This window comes from Stegodyphus dumicola, chromosome 1 (assembly GCF_044657685.1).
Source record: "Stegodyphus dumicola isolate Sdum_Otavi_A_Nest chromosome 1, ASM4465768v1".
NCBI classification, from domain to species: domain Eukaryota; kingdom Metazoa; phylum Arthropoda; class Arachnida; order Araneae; family Eresidae; genus Stegodyphus; species Stegodyphus dumicola.
In genome coordinates, this window is record NC_140768.1 from 245,227,825 (window position 1) to 245,254,552 (window position 26,728).

Consider the following 26,728-nt stretch of genomic DNA (forward strand, 5'->3'; position numbering starts at 1 on the left):
GGCTAATGTTTTATATATCTTAGTCATTACCGTTATGCCAGAATCATATGGCATGGACATATTTCGAAATGATGCAGTTTACAGAGATTTGCTACAAGTAGTTACTATTTCTAGGATGGAAAGGAGAAATAACGAAATTAAAATGAAAAATTAAGGTATTATAAAAACTTTGTTTGATTTACATTTAAATTTTATTAATCTATCTTTTATGTTTTATCTCTCTCTATATATATACACACAGAGAGGTGTACATACATATAGGGGTATTCTCTGTATATATATAAAAAAGGATTTAAAGAAAAAGTTATATATAAAACATATATAAGTAACGCGTAGATATATATATATCAATACTGTTTAGGAAATAAATTATATATATATATGTAATATGTTTTTAATAACTCAGGCATTTATTACATTTTCTCTTACCGCAGGTATTTATTTTATCTATGGAATAAAAAAAAATTCTTTTATATATTACTAAAGTCCTAAACTATATTCCTTTATATATATATATATACACTTCTTAAATTAATTTTAGCAGTTTCTGCCGCTATATTATTTTTCTGTGTTAAGTAAAAAAGACATATTATTTTATTTCATTTTTCTTTCTTTTTACGGAGTAAAGAAATGATTTTATTCTTCTCAAACTAAAAGATTTGTGGTACATTATATGTACAGAGAGAGGTACATAAAGAAGCAGTTTTAAAAGAGTGAAAAGCCATGCATGAAATTTATATTAGCTTTACAAATGCATATATTTTTCGGAAATTACAGCTGGCTTGGTTGTTTGCATTTTTAATTCACTCCACAGGCGTTATTTATTTTATTTGGAAAGTAGCCAAACAATGGATATTTTGTTTATTTATCTACGCTTTTTTATTTTAAATTTGTTGCTGTTTTAGCAAGTTAATTTCACTATTACAGTCAAAAACATCTTATTTTTATAATATTTATGATTTACTTCGTAAAAGGGAACACGATTTTAATTTTCTCTTCTTTAAAAGAATTTTTTGTTCACATATGTATTGCAATTGATTGCAGCAGTTATAAACGTGCATTTAATAAAGTTACATTATAAGCATGCATTTAATCAGATTTGATTTTCCCTCTATATTTCCAATCAAATCCCCGTCGAAGAAGCAAAAATCACAGGAAGCTTCACCAAAGTACCTTGGAATTTCCTGATAAATTGGGTGACTTTTGTTACTTCATCAGAAAGTTCCTTTTTTCATGTCACTTACATCAGAATCATCAGTTAATCCATTGACGACAATATTAATTGGGGAGTCTTTCTTAGGTCTGAAAGTACTAAATTGGACTTCATATTTCCTGAAGATCGCAATTTCATGATCTAGATGTTCAAAGACATTAAACGAAATACAGATTTTTTCTCTTGACAGCACACCGGTGTATCCAGATGCACCATGACTGGAGAACAAACTCTTAATTTCTTTCCATTTAACATCCGGTATAGGACAAATGATGAGGTAATCTAATTTTCTTCAGTCAGAGTGTCTAAAACGGCATCTGTATGAAATTCATCATTGCATGGATCCTTATAACAGTCTATAGAAGTCTCAGAAACAGGATCTGCTTGCAAAGCTTCAAAACCATTTTTAGTAGAAATAACATACGGAACAATCTTAACAGGAATTTCAGTTGGCACAGGCGAAACATTATGAATCGGCGACTTCTTAGCGACTTTAAAAGGTGTAATCCATCCGGCGGCATCAGATTTAGATGGAGCAATACTAGCAGCATCACTATCAGCATCCCAAGGCGTATATTCCCTACCTTTCCTGGATTTGGAGAACCAGGCCTCATCAAACGAAAACGCAGAACGATCGAGTCGTTCAGGACCTTTGAAGGGAGGAATATTAATATAAAGAATTTTCAAGCAGTCAGTAAATTTCTCTTCTTCACGGTGGAGACTAATATCAAGGGAATGGCCTTAAGCTGAGACCTAGCAACATCATTCAGTCTATAAAGAAGATGTTCTTCGTTAGCCTGAGCTAATTGCAGAACAAGCGACCTCGCATGAGGCACAGTTGTTAGGAAATGCGTCGATCTTCGTGGCATAATTCATGTATAACATGATAGGTAAGTAAGAAAATTATCGTGATTAAACCAATCTGAGCGTCAAAAAAGCACAACCTTAAATTTGTAAGTTTTACAAAATATCACTAACTACTCAATCAGTTCAACAGAAAAGTCCGAATTCTAAACTTTGAGCTAAGATGACTCTCTGTGTTTTTATGCTACTGAACTGATATGATCTCTGTCTGGCTTTTTAAATAGATTTCAAGCAGTCGCTAGGTATTTATAGTAATTTCTGCTTCTGGGAAGCAATGAAAAGATGTAATTGCGGTTACAGGTAACATAGTAGTAAATTGTATTTATTCAATTTTCAATACAAATTACCGAAATATCCATTTATTAAATGCAAGCTCACCTGTATTCTTATTGTTCCGTCATAGCTTTCTATAAAAATTAGCTGTCTAAATAAAAAATTCATAACAATATGTAAATCAAAACTATAATTTAAACTATCAATAGTTTCTTTAATTCCCCCCATTATATTCTTGTTGTTGTGACTTATCCCACCCGATCGACAGTAACATCAGATCAGTCTCTGAAATCAGAGCAAGCCCACGAAATTCATCGTGGCAAGTGGTCAATATTGGGCCTGTCGTTGGAAAGATAGTCTTTATTACGAAGCGAATAACGATATCTTTCATTTATATTTAATGAAAACACCAAATATATCTCAGTAATACACACACATCGCAATGGCGAACTACAGTTACATAATGTTAAAAAAAAAACAGAATTCCTTTGGCGCAACAGCGCCCTCTATCCTATGAAAAGTTCCAACACACCTGTGCTCTTTTAAGAGCACGTTAAATTTACATATCAATAATATATTTAGATATAATCAAAATCAATATGCACGAATTAATACTGAAAACTACATTGCAAATTAAATGCAATACATGAAACAAACATATATATATAACTTTAAACTTCAAAAAGATAGATTAATTGGACGGGTCTTCGATAAAATCCTTGAAAAGTACGAATCAAACATGAACGCACATACCCATCCCTAGCTTTATAAACTTCTTCTATAATTCCAATAGGCCATAAAAATTTTGATTTCGTCGACCCCTCCAGCAATACAACCTCACCCTTTTTAAGATTCCTTTCAGGAGATGGATTTCGAAAAGTATGCGCAGACCATAATTCGAAGAGATAATTCTCCTTCCACTTTTTACAAATTTGTTTCAAAACATTAGTTTAATACAGTTTTCTCCTAGTCAAAGTGTGCCTGTTCAATGGTTCATTCCTGAAAAGGTCGGCGAAATGTACAGGATAAGAAATATTTTCTTGCCCTGGAAACAAGAAATGGGCAGGTGTAAGAGCTTCTGGCTCTTTTATTTCATTATGGACATAAGTAAGAGGTCTATGATTTAAAACTAACTCAATTTCTGATAGAATAGTCATCATTTCCTCAAAGTTAAGAAGAGCCCTTCCGAGAACCTTTCTCAAAGGATCTTTGATACTTTTCATAAGCCTTTCATAAAAACCACCCCACCAAGGCGCGTGAGGCGCAATATATTGCTAAGTTATGCCGTTTATTGATATGAAATCTTTCAATTTTGAATCTATTATAATTTTTGCAAATTCTTTAAGAATTTCATTAGTGGTTCTAAAGCTCTTAGCATTGTAGGAAATGATAACTTTACAATTTCCTCTCCTAGCTAAAAATCTCCTTAATGACAAAATAAAGTTTTTTGTTGACATATTTGTGATTAATTCTATGTGCACAGCTCTAGTAACACTGCATGTAAATAATGTTATGTAAGCCTTTTGAGGCGTATCCTCTCCTGATTTTATTAAAACTGGGCCAGTGAAATCTATGCCAGTTACAGTAAAAGGAGGGTTTTCAGTAATTCTACATTTAGGTAGTTGACTAGTTATTTGTTTAGCTGGTTTCAACTTATACTTTCGACAAATTAGGCAGTTACCTAATACTCTTTTTGTAATTTGTCTACCTCGTGGAATCCAAAATCTAGACCTAATTTTGGCTAGCGTAAATGTAACTCCACCATGAAAAATTTTATTATGTTCTCGAATAATAATTAACTCTGTAAATTTAGACTGCTTAGGAAGAAGTATAGGATGAGCTTCATCCTTTGTAAACGCTCCTTGTTCTAACCTTCCTTTTATGCGCAATACACCACATCTGTCGAGAAATGGGGCTAAATTCGAAAGTGGAGAGTTTTTACGAATCGATTTACCATTTTTAAGGTTCTGCAATTCTAAGTTGAACTCTATGTTTTACTCATGTTTTATCCAGTCTTTTTGAGCATTTTGAAGTTCTTCTGCTGTGAAGGGACCTGCAATCGTTTGTCGTTTTTGAAGTTTATTAACAAACCGTTTAACTAGTGCAGTTACTCTTAGTACTTTTAACAAACAACTATATTTCCTTAAATCTAAAATAAATTTCGAATTTTCTACCAAACAGTTATTTTGCACTGTACTTTCAAATTATTTTTTTAGCTCTAAGTCTACGTCTGTAGATTTTAAGTTCTCTCTTTCAGTAGGCCAGTATTCAGGTGATTTTCTTAGCCACGGTGGACCGTGCCACCAATGCTGGTTTGTAGCTAAATTTGCTGCAGAAATTCCTCTGTACAAGAAATCTGCAGGGTTATCCTTACCAGGGCAATGAGCCCAATTATTGGTATCTGATAAAGATTGAATTTCTTCTATTCTATTTTTTACGAAAGTTTTGTATTTACTAGCTTGTCCCTTAATCCAACATAACGTAATCATCGAGTCGGTCCAAAAATAACTAGAAGTATTAAATTTAAGACATTTACTTACTTGATGGACTAATCTTGCGGACAATAAAGCTCCCATTAATTCCAGTCTTGGTAATGTAAGACCTTTCAGAGAAGCTACACGAATTTTAGAACAAATAAAACTGATACTTATCCTTCCATATTCAGATATAGCTCTTAAGTACAATACAGTTCCATAGGCTAAAAGAGATGAATATGAAAAAGAATGAATTTCAAATGAAATAAATTTACAGTTCAAATTTGAAAAATAACATCTAGGAATCTGGAGATCTTCTAAGTGTTCGATTTCACTGCATCACAACTGCCACTTGTGATTCAGTGACGATGGAAGTTTATCATCCCAGTCTATGTCATGACTCCACAGTTCCTGTAGAATGCACTTCAGCTTTATGATGAAAGGCCCAAGAAATCCGATAGGATCATAAATACGACCCACTACTCGAAGAATAAACCTTTTCGAAGCAGTTCCGTTCTTGACAAACTTTGATAATTCTTTTACGTTAAAAGATATACTGTCCACATCTGGATCCCAAACTAGACCCAACACCTTGGATGGTGAGTCAAGTCCCGCACTTGAGCTCTTTTCCTCATCGATGTCGAACTCAGCATCTTTCCACAGCTTACGCAGTTCCATGGAATTGGTTTTCCATTTTCGTAATATCATGCCACATCTTTTGAAAATTTCTACACTTTCAGTCGTAATTTTCAAAGCCGCTTGCAAGTCTTCTTCGCCTCCAATTAAATCGTCCACATAAAACCATTCTGATAGTAATTTGCAAGTATCAGGAAATTCTTCTTTACATTTATCAAAATGATATTTCAGAGTTGCAGCTAACAAATATGGACTTGGTTTTAGTCCAAATAAAACTCTAGTAGAGTTCATTTCTTGATATGAATTAGAACCGATATCATCAGTCCAGAAGAATCTAGTAAATTTTCTATCACTAGGATCGATCAAAATTTGTAGATACGCTTGCTTTATATCCGCTGTGAAGGCGATTGTATTTTGTCGAAACTTTAAAATCATTTCAAATAGATTTGGATACAAGTTTAGTCCTTTAAATAAACAGTCATTAATTGAAAGTTGTCCTCCTTCATGAGAAGAACCATCAAACACGATTCGAAGTCGACTAGTAGATTTGTCCTCGCGAATGACAGCGTGGTGGGGTAAGTAGAATGACTGCTCAGAATATGACACTTCAATATCTGACGACGAATTCTCAATGATACCTTCCTTACGATAATCATCAATTACCTTTTTGTAATCCTCATAAAAAGCTGTATCATTTCTAAATCTCCTAACCAGACCATCGAAACGTTTCCGAGCCACTTCTCTATTATTTGCTAATTTTCCTGCATACCTGGTTTCCACGGCAACTTTACACAATATCTTCCATCTACGAACCCAACAGAATTATTAAATTCATCAAGTATCTCCTGTTCCACTAAAGTCAAACATTCCGCTTCCTTGTTTTCAATACCTAAACTTTCCAGTTCCCAGAAACGCCTGAGTTCAGTGATACAGTGCTTTGATCACCTAAAACTAAGTTCACAGCAGCCGTTTTACTCATATCACCACAATTTCCCTGAAAGGACCATCCAAGTTCTGTGTTTACAGCTACCAAAGACGTATTTAACCTTTCAAAACCTTTTGTCAAATTCCAATAAAAATCTATACCTATTAACAAGGAAATTTCATTATCATCTGACGCTTGATTATATCCCCAAGTTAAAGTTAATCCCTTGGCTTCCATTTCAGCTCTTGTACTCTCATTCGGCAAATTAATCGCAGCCCTCAAAATTTCATCTGTTTCCAACGCCTGTATTACGACTTCTTTTCCATCTAAAATATTTCGCAATCTCACTTCAACTCTGCGACATGTTTGCAACGTAGGATCCTTTGCTCCGAATGAATAAATCTTTAATGTTTCTGACCCTAGACATTTTAATCCCAACTTCATAGAAACATTTCTTTTAATAAAACTCTTCTCACTACCGTTATCAAACATTGCAATAACTGTACCTGACGATTTACGACCAACAATTTCTGTCCTAATACACTGCAATAAAATTACATTCCTATCATTTACAACTGAATTCTAAATAGTAGGCTGAATTTCCAATTCCTTTGGTTTTTCTTCTTCCGGTTTTGAATTAGATTTACACTTGCTAGAATTTTCAAATTTAAAACAAATAGCTTTAGCGTGTCTACCAAAGCAGAGTGAACACTGTTTAGCATTACATTTTTTCACAAAACAGTTTGTGTTACAACATAACAGACATCTCCTTTCCTTAATTAATTTATCCCTTTTTTGCTGTACAGTCATGCTTTCACATTCAATCTTACAGTGACCTTGACCGCAGAATAAACAAACTTCGAAAGTTTTTGCCATAAATTCTGTTACTGACGCGCGTTGATTATTGCAACTCAGAGGGAAGTTTCGTTTCTGATTTCGAAAATTGTTTTGTTTGTGTTGGTTAGAATGAAAATTATTATATGAAGATACATTATTAGAATTAATATGGAATGCCTTTTCTCTTGCACTAATAGCATTGTGTAAAAACTTCATCAATTCCTGTAAATCATGACAATTATTTATATTTTGCTTCGAAAATTCAAGAGTCAATTCTCCTGGCAGATTTTTTAGTATTATGTTAGTCAGTATTATTGTGTATGTTTCCGATTTGACATTTAATTCCTCTAAACATCTAATTTGAGTTTGGGCTTCAGAATAAAGGTTACGAAGGGCCTGAATGTTAGAAGCATTTTTTACAGGTGCCAGATTTAATAAATTTGACAAGTGAGCATTTATTAAAATGTCTCTTTGGCCAAATGTTTCAGAAATTAATTTAACAGCCTGTTTATAATTCTCTGGAGTAATTGAGAATCCTTTGATGTTAGGCTAGATTTGATGAAAATCCTTTGATGGATTCCTAGGGCTTTACCACCTGTTATGTCGCGAATTTCAATTATTAATATGTGTTTCAAGTCATTATTATTCTAATATTTTTATTTGTATTCATGTGTATTTTAATCTGGAAAAAAGTATTCTTAAGATCTTAAGGTTTTATTTAACTCATTATTCTTGAGTTGGAATTGTGACAAAGGCGAGAGACGGTTGCGAGGACACACATCTGGTTTATGGCCTTTTCCAACAATGGAGGCAGTACGGTATATGTGTCGCCCTTTTTAGCTAATGCGTGTGAAACGGAAAGCGCTTTCCTGTCGCTTTGTAAGGTTGCTGTTTCCTTACTTCAAGACAGTGGGGGTTTGGGTAATTGGATTCTCGTGGAGCTTATTTTCCGCTTGTTAGTTGGGGGGCCTTTTTTTTTCTCACGTTATGTGTGCAGATGTTTTTCGGATTGCATTGTCAGATTTTCTGGTGTTTGATTCGTCATGGGTGTGTCATTTTCTAAATTTAGATAACATAAAATTCCGGGATTGGTAAGATTTAATTTTATGATTTTTTTGAAAGCCTATGAACTCACAGAGGCGGAGAAACCGAGATTTCCTGGGTGCTTGCACCAGGCCAGAGATCATGCTGATTCAGGTTTTTGAGCGAAAAGGTAAAGGAGAAGCAGAAAGTTTTGCGGGGCGAGCGACTTGTACAAGCGGGCTGCGGTGATAGTTGTAGCGGAGTCTGATTTGAGTGAATTTTGAGCAGCCGCGATGTGAAAAAAAAGGCGAACGAGGAGCGTTTTGCCCTGCTGCCGGTTTTGCCGTGCGGCCGGTTGCCGAGGCAAGAGGACTGGGTAGCGTTTTATTTTGCTCTAGTGGATTCTTGTGTTCTGTGAGATGTTCAGTTTTGGGTGAGAGATGCAAGGAACATTTTCCTGCGAGATGTCTAAAGAAATGTGCGCGAGCTGCAAAGAGCATTTTACTGAGAGCTGATTGAGATGTATAGAGAAAAATCTACCAAGAAAATTTAGCACAGATGTTCTCTCTTCACCTGAATCGCCGGTTAATCTCCAAGAGCCTTTTTCTGAAACATTCAGCTTAAATGTTGCCTCGCCGCTTCGATGATACACGTGATTGTGCTAAAAAAACTGGTGTATATTCAGCTACCTGTTATTGAATTGAAAAAAGATCCTTCTGAATTGGACTATTGGTTCCCACCTAATGGACAGATAAAATATCCTTCTAAATTGGACTATTGGTTCCCACCTAATGGACAGTTAAAGCGATGCCTGGCTGTTTGAAGAATTATTAGACTGTAATTTCCAAGAAAAATGGGCTTGGCTTATTTCCATGTGGATTGGACACTAAGGATCCGGCTAATCAGGAAAAACTGTTTTCCATCTTTGAGTAAATTTTTTTTTAAAGTATATATTCTCTCTCTCTCTCTTTCTTAGTTTTCCCGAAAGCAGAACAGTTAATAGTGATTTATCTACCAGTATATTGTTATTACTTATATAAATTAAATATTACAGTTAGAATAATTGAGAAGTTATATATAATTTCAAGTGAATGCCAATTTTGGGAGGATTAAAATTTGTTTCACCTACTGAATTTTGTGAGCTAGAAAAACGTTACTTTCTAATTAATAAGAACCTGTTATTTGAAGGATTAAATTTTGTTACACCTACTTAATTTGAAAAAAAAAATAATAATGTTAATCTTAATTAATGTAAGCTGTAATTTGGTGTAGTATTATGTGTTATCTTGCTTAGAAAAATATGTATTACTGATCAGTTATCCATTATTTAATTATATAAAATAGTCAAGAATTTAATAAATGTGTGTTTAAAATTTAATTGTATTTGTGTATTAAATGTTGTGTATATTTTACTGTGGTCTGTCATGTCCCTCCATTTGTTTGAGCCGGAAGGCTTTTAAGAAACATGGAGTTTAATTGAATTTGGGGTTATTGATATTTCCTTTTTTATAGGTTACTCACAACGCAAACCTAAATGTTAGATTGTACTACCACTATACGATTGATTGATAGATATGATATATGATTGATTGATAGATTTACTATACAAATATTTATAAGAATGTCGAAATGATATATTAATATTATGAATTAGATTTTGAATGTTTTGAATTATTTGATTTTTTTTTTTTTTTTTTTTTTTTTTTTTTTTTGTAAATTTATCCGGCACCACAGTCAGCAAAGTTATCAGTTAAGTTAAAGTTATAATGGAATAAGTTATTAAAAGACAAACATAAATATAATGTTATAACACACCTAATAACGACTTTAAATAGCAAAATTTGTCAACCTCAGTTAAATTAGAATTATTATGTACAGAATTCTCAAACTGATTCCAAAAATCTAAATATTCTAAAGGCTCACCATAGAGTCGAGGAAGCTAAAGTTTAGGAAGTTTAGTTCTGTTTTCTAAATGCAAATTTTTATTTTCTACGTGAACATTTTCTGGATTTACTGTTTGTTCACCTGACTGATATGGAACTTTTCCAATTGATTTAATTTTGTTTTGCAACTTTACTTTAACTGGTATTATTTTTTCGTTATATTCATATACTGCGTTAATTTCATCCTTAATTTCTTGTTCTTCTTTCAACAATTCATCAATGTCACTATTTAGTATGTTAATAATTTCAATTTTACTATTCAACTGTTCTAAATATGAATTACATACATCTATTTCAATATCTGATTCATTCAAATATATGTTTATTTTTTCTACTAACTTTAATGTTTGTTCACGATGTGCGTCACGCTTAGTTCGAAGCTTTAACAATTTAGCCATTTTCACAGTTTCTAGCAACAAATTTTACACCTCAAATACCTTAACAATAAATTCTAATTCTAGAATTCTAAGAAAACAAACTGTAATTTTCAACAACAAATCACACTTCAAGCATTAACAAGAAATTCTAATTCTAAGAAAGCACAACATTTTCTTACTTACAAATACCAATGCAAATATTCAGTAAGTGCGAAACCTAAAGTTGTAAATTTTTACCAAACAAGATCAACAACATCAAACAACTCTACCACTTGAACAATTACAAAATATTCTATTCAAACAAATTTTCAACTAAACTATTTACTCACCCCACCATTACGATAATTTCCGGCGACAGCACCACATATTACGAAGCGAATAACGATATCTTTCATTTATATTTAATGAAAACACCAAATGTATCTCAGTAATACACACACATCGCAATTACATAATAAATAAAAAATACACAGTTACATAATAAATAAAAAAAAAAATAAAAAAAAAAAAAACAGAATTCCTTTGGCGCAACAGCGCCCTCTATCCTATGAAAAGTTCCAACAGTCTTAAGCTCCATATAGGTTACAGTACGACTTTGCTCAGTTTGCCCCCCCCCCAAGTTTTGATGGAGGGACGGATCCGAAGGACTTACGCTATGCTCTTTCCCTACCACCAAGCTCTCGAGAGGAATTTCAGCTCGCCGCATATTTAGAGTGCCCTCATGCCACAGACACTATGCATTTACAAACGACCATGCCTTCTCCGGATTTTGAAACCGGAACCTTCCGTACTGTAGTCGGTATCGCTAATCACTCTCCTGGTTAGGCAGCTATTCTATAAATGGAATCCGTCTATTCTAAAAATAGTAATACCTTCTTCAATGCATAACGCTAATGACGTAACTAAATCGAAACTTGAATTCAAAATATCGCTAACTGAAATTTTCTGTTAATAAGCAACATTCAATACGTAAGTGTAGTATTAATGTAAAATTTCTATGTAAATGTCTTGGTAGGCTGGCACCCGATGCGAGCAAACCGAAAGCCCAGCGGGTACAGTAGTGCGGCGGAGCAATACCTGTAAAAGTCACTGACGAAGTTCTGGTGCTCCGTCCACTTTTCCCTGCCCCTGTTAATAGGCCGCAATATTAGACAATTGCGTATACATTTGCTTCTAGCTCTTTTGAAGTTAAGACGCTACTTACGCTCACGTGTAGCTTAGCCTTTGCCAGCTATTGTCCATTGTTCTAAAAATATAATCTGTATAAAATTTTGGGGTGCATAGCACACCCGCAATTATGATGTGCAATGAAAACGAATATGTGTCCTAAGAATTAATTATCAAGGAATAAAATTATATATGGAATTTACCGCTACGTCTGTCTTCGAATGTCATGTTTTTAATTATGGAGTAAAGCCTCTCCAAATTATTACAACGCAAAGAATCATCGCCACCCCCTTACCCCCCTTACAGTTTTCTCCAAATCATCGTATTACACATATGTACATAGATGTGTACAGACATATCATACATGCGTACATACATGTGTACATATGTATGTGTATATACATCTGTAAATACACAGGTGGATCTGCGAACGGGTAGCTGAATTTGCGTTTTGTGGAATTCCGTTATGCGTAACATGAATACGAACCAGTTTCCTTTAAAGTACGTTCTACGAAGGCATATCGGTTAAAGTGGGAAATTTGGTCCAAAATTTAGGTATATGTGAAAGAAATATTAATTAAAAACTAACATTTTATGCAATCTATTCCCTAATTGATACTAAGTTGTGTTTGTAATGCATTTTCAATAAAAATAAAGCAAAATAGCAAGAAACAGAAAAAAAAATTAAGTCGCATGAAGCATTTTGAAAAAAAATTAAAAATTAAAACAAAACTGTTAAACAAATTAACAGTTTTGTTAACGCAACGTTTTGTTAATGCAACAGGTTAACGCAACGTATAAGTGCTCATTCATATTAACTAAATAACAAATTCATTGTCAATGCATTAACAATACATTATTTCATACATAATAATAGATTATTTCAGTGATCAGTAGATAAACATCCGTACTCATAACACATATAATTTATAATAGACATAATTCATGGTCATAATCTGCATAATTCAGTTTCTCCCTAATCAATTATTCATAGTCTTAATAAGTAAATAATAAGGAGTTCATTGTTAGCACATGATATAATATTATTTCATTTTACTATGACATTAAAATTTTAAAAGATGCAGCTGCAATAAAGTACCTAATTCATGACTAGCAACATTCATAATCACAGAGATAGTAATCCCGATTTGTGCAATCAGAGATTAATGTGCAATACATTTAGTTCTGTAATTACATTGCAGTACCACAGTAATATTATTTAATACAGAAGTTATTATCGTGTCACGTTATTCATTACTGTATCAATAGATTATATATAAGCATTATATACTGTGAAATATATATCTGAGGTATTACAGAGTTAAATTATTTACAATAATATATTTACTGCTTGGAAATAAACTTTATTGAACATTTAGAATATGATGTATATGTGGTTGTATAATCGTATGTAGCACAAGTAATGAACTAAGTTGCGTGGTAATAGACCTAATTGTACGCAAATGATATATTACATATATTAAATTATACTAAATAATATATTATAATTTTAAGTAATACTACACACTAAAATAACCAAGTAAATTAGATAATTACTTATTTCGGCTAATATATATTAATTAAATTGCATAATTACTATACATAAATATTATGTAATTACTATATCATTACAGTGTATATAAAGTGAAAAATTGAACTCAAATGATATGCTCTGTTTAATAACGGGTAAAATTACAGTTTCCAGAAAATTGTTACTTAACATTCCCAACGTATAACAGTATGTAGATAAATATCCAGAAGTTGCAAAATATGTAACAGTTATTTAATAGTATTATATTGGAATTCTTTTTTCAATTATGTTTGGCAACTCAAAATTTGCACTAAAATTATACATCGAAATACTGCGATTACAGAAGTTAAAAAAGTATAATATGGGTAATATCGCTTTGTAATCTTAAAATTTACCCATATATCATATTGTCATTACAATATATTAGTTTTATTTTCCGATTAATAAGAAGTTTATAATTCTACAATGAATCAATATAGTCTTTCTGTAAGTCTTTACAAACATGAATTTCAGTTGCACGCACAACAGTACTTTCAACAGCATATTTCAATACTGATATATCGGAATCATCTCGAAGAATCCGAAACCCTATATAATAATTAAGATACAATACCACTATGTAATACTTCAAAGATCTAATCTATATAGTGTTATTTAAATTCCCAAGGATTTAAATATTGCAATACAAGATTATTGTATACTGTACTAAGAGACACTGTTACAAATTTTCAGTGTAATGATATTAAATATATATTTCATTTTAATTCATCCAATATCATTTTATTGCAATATCAGTAAGTAATATCATTTTAGAATCATTATATCGCATTTATGAATTTCATATAATTATGAAAGTGATACACTTAATCTATTATAAATTCATATTCTAATAACGTTTCTATTGCGATAGCACAGTGACAGTACACGATAATTATGTGCTAGTATTATACAATCAATATGGCTTCTGCTTTAGGCAGTTTGAAGGTTCGTTTTATGTTCTGGTAATTGTTTGTTTCAGTGAATTCTCTGATCATTTAAGTGCTTTCGTTTTTGTTGGCAGAGAAGCATGCGTATCCGGAAAAGGATAAATTTTTTAATCAGCGGAACATATATAAACGCAATATTTTTTTTTTCAGATAACAGATATTACTCTTCTTTATAATTATTTTTACATAAGGTCTGGTATTTTGAGTGAGTCGGTTTTAGACCATTATTATTCTTTAAAAAGAATGTTATTGGTTTTAACTGAAGGTTTCTTTCGAGCACAAACGATGATCAATTTTTGCGCAAACAATGATACGACGCCTTTAAGCTTTCGTTAACCTTTTGCACCTTAAACCACTATTTATCATCTCATTTCTTTCGAATCTTAAAAGACCTTTCTCCAAATAACGTTTGCTTTAAAATGAGTCATTTAAAAATTAATTTCGTTTGGACCTTAACATTTTGCAACAAGTATTGTTTTAACCATTAGTATAACAGATATAATACGATTCTTGGAGCCTACGGAACGTAAATTACAAACGCCATTTGCTATGTTCGTCATCTATTTCATTGCTATGTTTAATCATATATACACTAATTTCTGAATCCAAAGTAATATCTCGAGATAATTATACACTTTTCTCTTAACTTAGCTGTCTCTGAATGTTTCTGCTTTTTAACTTTATTCATATTGGAAGAATTCGAATGGCCTTTTTAAAATTTTGATTCTTTTTTATTTACGCCATTTAACGTTAAGAAAAGAAAGCAGAAATAAATTTCGTGAAGCTTTTAAGTTTGATTATTTATAATTGAGTTTTAATTTTATTTAGCAATAAAAATTTAGTTACCATCATTTTCCAAGTGAGCGTTTTTTTTTTATTTATTTATTTTGTTTCGAATTCTAATTTTCTATGATGTGCAAACCGAAGTTTTCATACTCCAAGACTTTCTTATTTAAAAACCTGCAAGTGAGAATAATCACAGCATTCACAGCTGAATATATACTTCCTATTACGCTCCCTCAGTTTTAAAACCTTCTTTAAGCAGAAAAGGTTCAAGAATGAAAATTTATCTCATTTATTAACTTACATGTGTGAATCATTGCAGAAGGTGATAAAAATAATTAAAGTTCTCTGAAATAAAGCTCCGTTTCCATTCCAACGACGCAAACTAAATGCACAAAGCTACTGGGTCATAAAACGTAATGCTGTGTTAATGTTTAAAATACCTGTGTCACGCCATTTATACTTTGGACTTGCTCCAAGCAATTCTTTTATGTAAAAGGCTTCTTTGTGTACCTCAGATATCGTAGACACAAGTCCTCTAGGCTGTAAAAAGGAGTCTTAGTAGTCAGAAACCCTATTCAAAAAGCGAAATGAACATAAATCTTTCCTTCGTTGTGATGCTGAAACTGCTTTAATCATTTCAAAGCAGCCTTTGCTCAATTGGCCATTAAGATAACGCAATGGTTTTAGTTTGATAACTTCCACTTTGCATGATTAGCCGAAAGGACGTAATAGCTGAAAGTGAATCATTGAAGGGCATTAGAACGGAAAAAAAGCAAGAAAGAAAGGAAACTGGTACGGGTACCGTTGAAAAGATCGAACTCTCAAGTCTTCCGCCAGCAGGATATAAAAACCACTTTCGTGAGAAGATTTCTTAAATTAGAGACTTAAGATTAAGGATAAGCCTTAAAATACAATTCCCAGATTGAAGTTTAAGCAGTAATAACGGTAGTGAAAGACAGTGTGATAAATCTTGTTCAATAGCTGGAATCATGCTTATTTAGGGGGGAGAGAATTTGTCATTCGGAATGTGAGAGAAATAAATGAATTGGATATTTTCTTGGTCGTAATAAGGATTATAGATGAGTGCAGGTGAAAAACACATGAAAGGATCTGTCTTTCTTATACGTAGTTTTCTTTAAAGGGGAAAGGAAGAAAAACCTGACTCGAGTATTCACCATCTTGTCGTGTTCAAAACTATCCATTTGTAGAATAAAATATATTCTTTTAATATATATATATATATATATATATATATATATATATATATAAACAAAAAATAATATTTTTAAATAAAAAAAAACTTATGCTTTAAAAAATGCCCCCTATATGATGGGCAAGTGCAACACAATCCCCTTTAAGAGCAAAACATTTTAAAGCCTATTTTTTGCAGGAAATATATTGTGAAATTGTATGATTTTATGATAATTAAACTTTATTGTGATTCGAACTTTACTGTAACTTCTTTTTTCCATAATTCTCAGCAGAAAGCAAACTTTTTGTTGAGTATTTAAGTCGTTGGTCTGAATGTTTTAGAGTTTATGGCAGCTTCGCTTGTAATTACGAACTATCGGCAGCTCTGCCTCTAAGTTTATTCCGGCTTTAGCTATTTACCAGCCGACCTTAAAACAGCGGCATTAAATACTTCAGCCCGTTTAAGTAAACTATTTTATATCTAGTGTCAGACTACGTGAGTTGAATTGAAACTTTCCGCTTTATGGCGTTTTAAATACCCGCAAATGGCGGAGGTTTCGTTTGTAGCATAAGCAGTACCTTTTGTTACTTTCAAGCATAAATATAGAGATTATTTTAACTTTCATAAGACGTTTTCATTTGAATTCAGACAAAAGCGGTATCTCGTTTGTTAATCTAGTAAAGTCTGCAGGATACTGAGTTAAGGCTCTTTACAAGCAAAACCCTACAAAATAAGTTAAAATAACTAAATGGAAAAAAAAAAACTACTGCAGCTTCATTTGTAAATTTATTAGTTCATTTCAGAGCCTATAACCTTGAAAAACGCTGAAAGTTCTTCGCCAGATTTCTCCCTCCGGATTCCCCCCATTGGTAGTCGAAATTAGTATTCCCAATTATAGACCGAAAGTATGCACTAAGGAAGGCGAAAACCTCTTACGTTCTCCCCCCACTTGAAGGGTGACTGGAGAGAAAGGGTCTCAGTCGTCAAATGAAGGTGGTGCCGAATTATTGTCCACCACATTTTAGATCAGAGGCTGCTTGTAGAGCGATTAAGAATTTATTGAAGTTGGAAACAGGAAAAATGTGCAATACGCTTGCCAGAATTTGAGCACCGGATCTCCCGCTGGTCGTGCTTCTCATTACACCACGAAGACACGCAGTAAGAAGAAATAAAACACCTTACACATTTTTTGAAAAAAATGAAAAAGAAATTCTTAAGCAACTAAGAAAAGAAGGGGACTGAAGTTTTGGTAAATTTGAAAGATTTCTTAGGCAAATTCGGCAAACGGAAAACTTCTGGCACAATTTTAGCCTATCAACAATAAAAATAATGAATAAGAAACCAGTAGTGATTTTGTGTTATTTTTGTGACTAAAAATTCGTATCTTTCAATGAGAAATTTAAAAATTGCTAAATTTAGGTCTCTACTTGTAAAATCGCTCCGGCAAAGTACATGAGTACTGTCCCAAAACTAAAATGGAATGGGTACTTGAAAGGCAAAGCGTAACTTGAAATCTGAGTTTTTAAGAATTTGGAAAATCTTAAGACGAATAAAATGGGAAAACGTAATACCTACACACAGTGTTCTCGAAGTCTGGCTAACAACTCTTTTTTTATACTAGTCATTCTTATTTTACAGACGCAAAATGGCACTCATTGTAGAAGCTTAAATCGGTCTCTACTCGACTTGTACTCTACTCGTGGTCTCTACTCGCGGGAAAAGCTGAAAATTATGCTGTTTACGATAGCATTTTAAAACATTATCCTACTTAAAGAACACATTATGCAAGTATATGAGAAAAGTTTCGCGACTGTAATCCATAAAATTACTTACATTCATGGAAAACGCTGAAATATGCGTGAATGAAATTTTTGTTTCAAATTGTCTATCTAATACAACTGAGGACGTTTTCAGCATTTCTAAAATTGTAGCTGTCTTTTTACTACGGACATAGATTTACAGAATATTAGCATTAATTGATAAAAATCTAACAAATAAAATTTACTTGGGCTTTTAAAAATTCAATAATAGTAGTAGTAGTAATGATAATAGTATTAATAAACTCTGTACTTTATAACCAAAAAATTAACAAATATTAACCGCATGGAACGCTGAACTTAAAAAAGAGAAATGGTTGGGTCATTTTAGCGAGCATGAGTGTTTAAAGCCGAAAGCATATATTTAATGATTTTTTACGGAATCAGTGCACTTAAAATTCTATGTAAATCGACAATCTCATGTAAACGATAGTAATTTAATTTTCTCTAGAACTTTGACAATGCAAAATCATGTATTGATTATATACACTGCTCGACATTGAAAGTGCAACACCAAGAAGGAGTGGTCAGAAATTGATGAAATTTGGAAAAAAGACAGAGATAGCAAGCAGCAATAAGTGATCTTTATTTCAAAATGATAGTAAGAATATAGATCGAGAACGGCGTCGGCTCAGTAGGATAGTTGATAGTTGACGAGGGACGTGTGCACCATCCCTTTACCGTAATGGTTAATTGGCATATGCAACACGTCCACCTCTATCTTGAGCCAGATGGGCCACACAGGCGCCTCGCACCATACACCGAAACCCAGCGACCAGGCCATCCAGGTGGCAGTCCAAAAGACCAAAGAAGCCCCCAGAAGCATGTTCACACCAACCGCCCGGGCCTAGTATTTATTGAGTCAAAGTTCAACAAATACATGGCCAGACAAGGGCTCAAAAAAATAAAATAAATAGATAAATAAAGGGTACATTTGTAGCTTTGACAAAGCATAAGATTACAAAGGTGCAAGTGCCAGTTTTGAATAAATACTATAATCACATAGACATAATTAGAACAAAACAGATACAGATAGCGATAACAATAGAAAACCAAAGGAGTAAACACCATTACAAAACTACTACTGCTACATACTACAATACTACAAAACTACTACTAGAATACTTGCAAACAGTACTACAAACTGATACAATGCTAAATATTACAAAACTGCTACTGCTGCTATATACTAGGCTGATAATAATGCTGATAGTATGATATCGGTGATCTTAATACTGATGGTAAGTTCAATACAATAGTTAGTGTACAAAGCAAGGATACAATACATAAATACATTATGCAACTATATAAATACCAATACAAGGTAAAGAGGATACATTATACAACTATATATACATATATATATATATATATATACACACACACATATATATATATATATATACAGACATACACACATATATACATACATACACATATACAGATATATACCAATACAAGGTAAAACGATACTAATGATTCTGTACGAGATGCAAGACAAGATAGATAATTCAATATAAGATCAATAAGCCATATTGTTCAATACAATAGTTAATGCAAAGTTAATAAAACACTATTTATATTACTATACCAACTGTATATTTCCTATATTAGTACAATTTTATACAAGATGACTCATATCTATACGATGCTCACAATTTAGTACATGTTACACAGTACTGTATTGCAGGGAACTTATAATTCAATTTTATACAAGATGATACATATCTATACTATGCTCACAATTTAATGTATATATTATATAATACAGTATACAGTACAATATGATTTACAACTAATACGTAAGATAATGGATGCTATATCATTCAATTACAAAAGTTAATGCAAAATTAATGATACATTATTTATATTACGATATCAACTACACATTTCCTGTATTGCAGGGGACTAATAGTGCAATTTTATTATGTATACGATGCTCACAACATTGCAATTTCATATAAGATGATACATATCCATACGAAGCTCACAATTTAATATATATATATATTATACAATACGGTTATACGATATAATATAATGTACTGCAAATACGTAAGATATGTGATATAATAGGTAAATTAACATGCTTACAGGGTTAGTATACAAGACACAACAATAGGTACAATACAATACTAAGAGTAAATAAATAGAGTATGTGACAGTATATAGACAAATGCAATGTAGAAAAATACGTATTGTCAAGTAATTGGTAATAATTCTATGCAATATGCAATACAAGACATATGATACAGTATAAAATCGATAAGCTACGTCTATGATACTATTTATAATTTAATGGAATATTTAAAGCAAAAGAGACCAAAATACTACTTTAACTTTCATACAGTATTTTAACACAATTGCTAGTTCAGTAAAATAATTAATACAATATTTAATTCAATACGTATCTCAGGGTATAAAAAGAAGTGCAATATATATATTCTTAATAGTATGATGCCTATAAGGCAATGTTCTTAATAACTAAAGCGAATTAAATGCAATACTTTATATACAATACACAAGAGCAACACTTGAGTACAATACTGAGGATAAAAAGACATATTTTGCAACAGTATAAATATACAAATGCAATGTATAAAAATACCTATGATCAATTCAATATTATTAATTCTGTGCAATAGATACAATGCAACAATATAGTTATACCAATATAATGCATAAAAATACTTATGATCAATTCAATATTAATAATTCTGTGCAATATGCAATACACGACATATAATTCAATATAATCAATAAACTAAATCTAAAATCTAAAGTCTTAAATTCCGCATGTAATTCAATAAAATAGTTAATGCCAAGTTGAATCAAGACTACTTATAACGTTATGCTAATAATCCAGTTTCTGTATTGCAAAGAATTTAATTTACAGTTCCATACTAAAGCCTACATAGTGATACGATGTTCATAATTTCAATATGTTGCATCACATATTCTTAGGGTAGAGCTTATAACTCAACATAATATTACATAACTACCAACTTAATACAATAATTAATGCAAGAATTAAAATAATAAGTAAATTAAGTTAATAGACTAGTTAGAATATAATGCAGTACTTAGGGTGCAAATATTGTATATTGTAATTATAATGAAATATGATACAATGCTAATAATTTGATACAATAGTTATTACAATGCTAGATACAATATTTTTGATATATAACCAGATTAGAATACTTAATATGTAGCTTGTAATTCAGTAAGATAGTAATACCATATCTATAGTTTGAGATTGCGAGTATAATACTTACTGTGCAATATCTTATAGTGCATTTAAAATACAATACAATTTTTAATAATATTTGTAACAATACTGGGACTATTAAAAAGAAAGAATATAGTTATAATATGTAAATAGACAAGAACGCAACTGGAGTGTACAAAAATACAATTGTATTATGAAAACACTATGTAAACAGACAAGAATGCAACTGGAGTGTACAAGAATACAGTTGTATTATGAAAACAGGACAAAACCATTAACATTAGACAACCTGACATAGATCAGATCCATAACTGTGGAGAATGTCCATAATTTTTGAGAGTTTTCTGATAAGGTACTTCTGCTTAATTAAAAATTTACTAAATGCTAGTTGATTATCCACAGGGAAAGGAATGTGAAATTCCTCCGTTAACGGGCATGTAGTAGTATAATATTCAGGTATGCCTAGAGTTCCGCAGACACAATATTCACTATTTTCAATTCCATGCTTGTAAAAGTAGCTTGGAAATGGACCATGCCCCGAGATATATATTACTCGGGCTACGTCTATGATACTATTTATAATTTAGTTGATGATTTGTTATCTGACGACATTGATCCACATATGTAATATGATTGTACGTTCGTCGACCGGTTTCATCAGTATCCCATTCTAGTTGCCATTGATTGGGATATAACTTTTAAAAGAAGAGCTCGTTTTAAGTGAGATGTTGGCCACTTAAGAATCACTTCTTCAGCCTCGGCATCGGTATTTTCGGCAGCTGATTTGGCTAACTTATCTGCCAAAGTATTACCGTGATCCCCAGCATGGCCCTTATTCCAAGCTAGCGTGATGTTATTTCCCACTTGATTACGAAGTTCACATTGGATGTCCGAGATAAGCGAAGAAGAATGTCTGGGGTTTTGAATCGCTTGAAGCGACGAAAGATTATCAGTGATAATTATTGCCTCCATAGCACCACTTGTTTTACAGTGTTGAACTGCTTTGAGGATGGCTAGGGCCTCCGCTTGAAATACACTATTATTTCCATGGAGATGACCCAGCCACTGATAAATTGACTGACCATTATGAAAGGCTACGAGGGCACAGCCTGTATGTTGATCTATTTTAGATCCATCAGTGTAATATTGAATGCTTGGGTTAGGTGGCAGTGTTACGTCTTTAAGGAAAATCCGAAGTCCTGTTCCTTGAAGGACTGGATGCACATCCAAATGTTGTGAGGGTTGTTCATAGTGCAATGGTGTGAAAAGTTCATCAAATAGGATGAAAGGTTTTTTCAAAACCTTGACGGATTGTATTGCTGCTTCCTGCAGAGTACGTAGATGAAGAGGGATCAGTCCCGCCATGACATTTAATGCACTGGATGAGGTAGTACGAAACGCCCTAGTTATCTGTAAGGCAAATTGACGCTGGAGACTTTGCAAGTGGCGCACTTTGCGACCCTGAATGGGTTCAGCCCATATAGCAGCAGCATAGGTGACCATTCTCTCGATAACGGTGAGATAAAGCGCCTTTTGTATATAGGGACTAATTCCCCATCCACGACCCTACATTTGACGCAATTTACATGCAATTATAACAGTTCGTCTCTTTAGTTCCAAAACATGCGGCATCCAGTTCAGTTTCTCGTCAAAGATAACGCCGAGAAATTTGAGCTGCGATTTGATAGGTACACGTGTACCATGAATGGTGATTCGAGGCCGTCGAACCAAAGATCCTCCTTTTTTAGGGATTAATAAAATTTGCGATTTTTGTTCGGAAATTGTTAATTTAATTCTAGAACATAAGTTATAAAAGAGATCACAGGTTTCAATAGCATTTCTTTGCAACTCTTCTCGAGTTCGGCTCAGTAGGATAGTTTATAGTTGATAGTTGACGGGGGACGTGTGCACCATCCCTTTACCGTAATGGTTAATTGGCATATGCAACACGTCCACCTCTATCTTGAGCCAGATGGACCACACAGGCGCCTCGCACCATACACCGAAACCCAGCGACCGGGCCATCCAGGTGGCAGTCCAAAAGACCAAAGAAGCCCCCAGAAGCATGTTCACACCAACCGCCCGGGACTAGTATTTATTGAGTCAAAGTTCAACAAATACATGGCCAGACAAGGGCTCAAAAAAAAATAGATAAATAAAGGGTACATTTGAAGTTTTGACAAAGCATAAGATTACAAAGGTGCAAGTGCCAGTTTTGAATAAATACTAGAATCACATAGACATAATTAGAACAAAACACATACAGATAGCGATAACAATAGAAAACCAAAGGAGTAAACACCATTACAAAACTACTACTGTTACATACTACAATACTACAAAACTACTACTAGAATACTTACAAACAGTACTACAAACTGATACAATGCTAAATATTACAAAACTGCTACTGCTGCTACATACTAGGCTGATAATAATGCTGATAGTATGACATCGATGATGTAATGATCTTAATACTGATGGTAAGTTCAATACAATAGTTAGTGTACAAAGCAAGGATACAATGCATAAATACATTATGCAACTATATAAATACCAATGTAAGGTAAAGAGGATACATTATACAACTATATATACACGCATACACACATATATACATACATACACATATACAGATATATACTAATACAAGGTAAAACGATACTAATGATTCTGTACGAGATGCAAGACAAGATAGATAATTCAATATAAGATCAATAAGCCATATTGTTCAATACAATAGTTAATGCAAAGTTAATAAAACACTATTTATATTACTATACCAACTGTATATTTCCTATATTAGTGCAATTTTATACGACGCATATCTATACGATGCTCACAATTTAATATATATTACACAGTACTGTATTGCAGGGAACTTATAATTCAATTTTATACAAGATGATACATATCTATACTATGCTCACAATTTAATGTATATATTATATAATACATTATACAGTACAATATGATTTACAACTAATACGTAAGATAATGGATTGCTATATCATTCAATTACAAAAGTTAATGCAAAATTAATGATACATTATTTATATTACGATACCAACTACACATTTCCTGTATTGCACGGGACTTATAGTGCAATTTTATTATGTATACGATGCTCACAACATTGCAATTTCATATAAGATGATACATATCCATACGAAGCTCACAATTTAATATATATATATTATACAATACGGTTATACGATATAATATAATGTACTGCAAATACGTAAGATATGTGATATAATAGGTAAATTAACATGCTTACAGGGTTAGTATACAAGACACAACAATAGGTACAATACAATACTAAGAGTAAATAAATAGAGTATGTGACAGTATATAGACAAATGCAATGTAGAAAAATACGTATTGTCAAGTAATTGGTAATAATTCTATGCAATATGCAATACAAGACATATGATACAGTATAAAATCGATAAGCTACGTCTATGATACTATTTATAATTTAATGGAATATTTAAAGCAAAAGAGACCAAAATAGTACTTTAACTTTCATACAGTATTTTAACACAATTGCTAGTTCAGTAAAATAATTAATACAATATTTAATTCAATACGTATCTCAGGGTATAAAAAGAAGTGCAATATATATATTCTTAATAGTATGATGCCTATAAGGCAATGTTCTTAATAACTAAAGCGAATTAAATGCAATACTTTATATACAATACACAAAAGTAACACTTCAGTACAACACTGAGGATAAAAAGACATATTTTGCAACAGTATATATATATACAAATGCAATGTATAAAAATACCTATGATCAATTCAATATTATTAATTCTGTGCAATATGCGATACAATGCAACAATATAGTTATACCAATATAATGTATAAAAAATACTTATGATCAATTCAATATTAATAATTCTGTGCAATATGCAAAACACGACATATAAATCAATATAATCAATAAACTAAATCTAGAATCTAAAGTCTAAAATTCCGCATGTAATTCAATAAAATAGTTAACGCCAAGTTGAATCAAGACTACTTATAACGTTATGCTAATAATCCAGTTTCTGTATTGCAAAGAATTTAATTTACAGTTCCATACTAAAGCCTACATAGTGATACGATGTTCATAATTTCAATATGTTGCATCACATATTCTTAGGGTAGAGCTTATAACTCAACATAATATTACATAACTACCAACTTAATACAATAATTAATGCAAGAATTAAAATAATAAGTAAATTAAGTTAATAGACTAGTTAGAATATAATGCAGTACTTAGAGTACAAATATTGTATATTGTAATTATAATGAAATATGATACAATGCTAATAGTTTGATACAATAGTTATTACAATGCTCGATACAATATTTTTGATATATAACCAGATTAGAATACTTAATATGTAGCTTGTAATTCAGTAAGATAGTAATACCATATCTATAGTTTGAGGTTGCGAGTATAATACTTATTGTGCAATATCTTATAGTGCATTTAAAATACAATACAATTTTTAATAATGTTTGTAACAATACTGGGACTATTAAAAAGAAAGAATATAGTTATAATATGTAAATAGACAAGAATGCAACTGGAGTGTACAAAAATACAATTGTATTATGAAAACACTATGTAGACAGACAAGAATGCAACTGGAGTGTACAAGAATACAGTTGTATTATGAAAACAGGAAAAAACCATTAACATTAGACAACCTGACATAGATCAGATCCATAACTGTGGAGAATGTCCATAATTTTTGAGAGTTTTCTGATAAGGTACTTCTGCTTAATTAAAAATTTACTAAATGCTAGTTGATTATCCACAGGGAAAGGAATGTGAAATTCCTCCGTTAACGGGCATGTAGTAATATAATGTTCAGGTATGCCTAGAGTTCCGCAGACACAATATTCACTATTTTCAATTCCATGCTTGTAAAAGTAGCTTGGAAATGGACCATGCCCCGAAATATATCTTACTAGTTGATGATTTGTTATCTGACGACATTGATCCACATACGTAATATGATTGTACGTTCGTCGACCAGTTTCATCAGTATCCCATTCTAGTTGCCATTGGGATATAACTTTTAAAAGAAGAGCTCGTTTTAAGTGAGATGTTGGCCACTTAAGAATCACTTCTTCAGCCTCGGCATCGGTATTTTCGGCAGCTGATTTGGCTAACTTATCTGCCAAAGTATTACCGTGATGCCCAGCATGGCCCTTAGTCCAAGCTAGCGTGATGTTATTTCCCACTTGATTACGAAGTTCACATTGGATGTCCGAGATAAGCGAAGAAGAATGTCTGGGGTTTTGAATCGCTTGAAGCGACGAAAGACTATCAGTGATAATTATTGCCTCCATACCACCACTTGTTTTACAGTGTTGAACTGCTTTGAGGATGGCTAGGGCCTCCGCTTGAAATACACTATTATTTCCATGGAGATGACCCAGC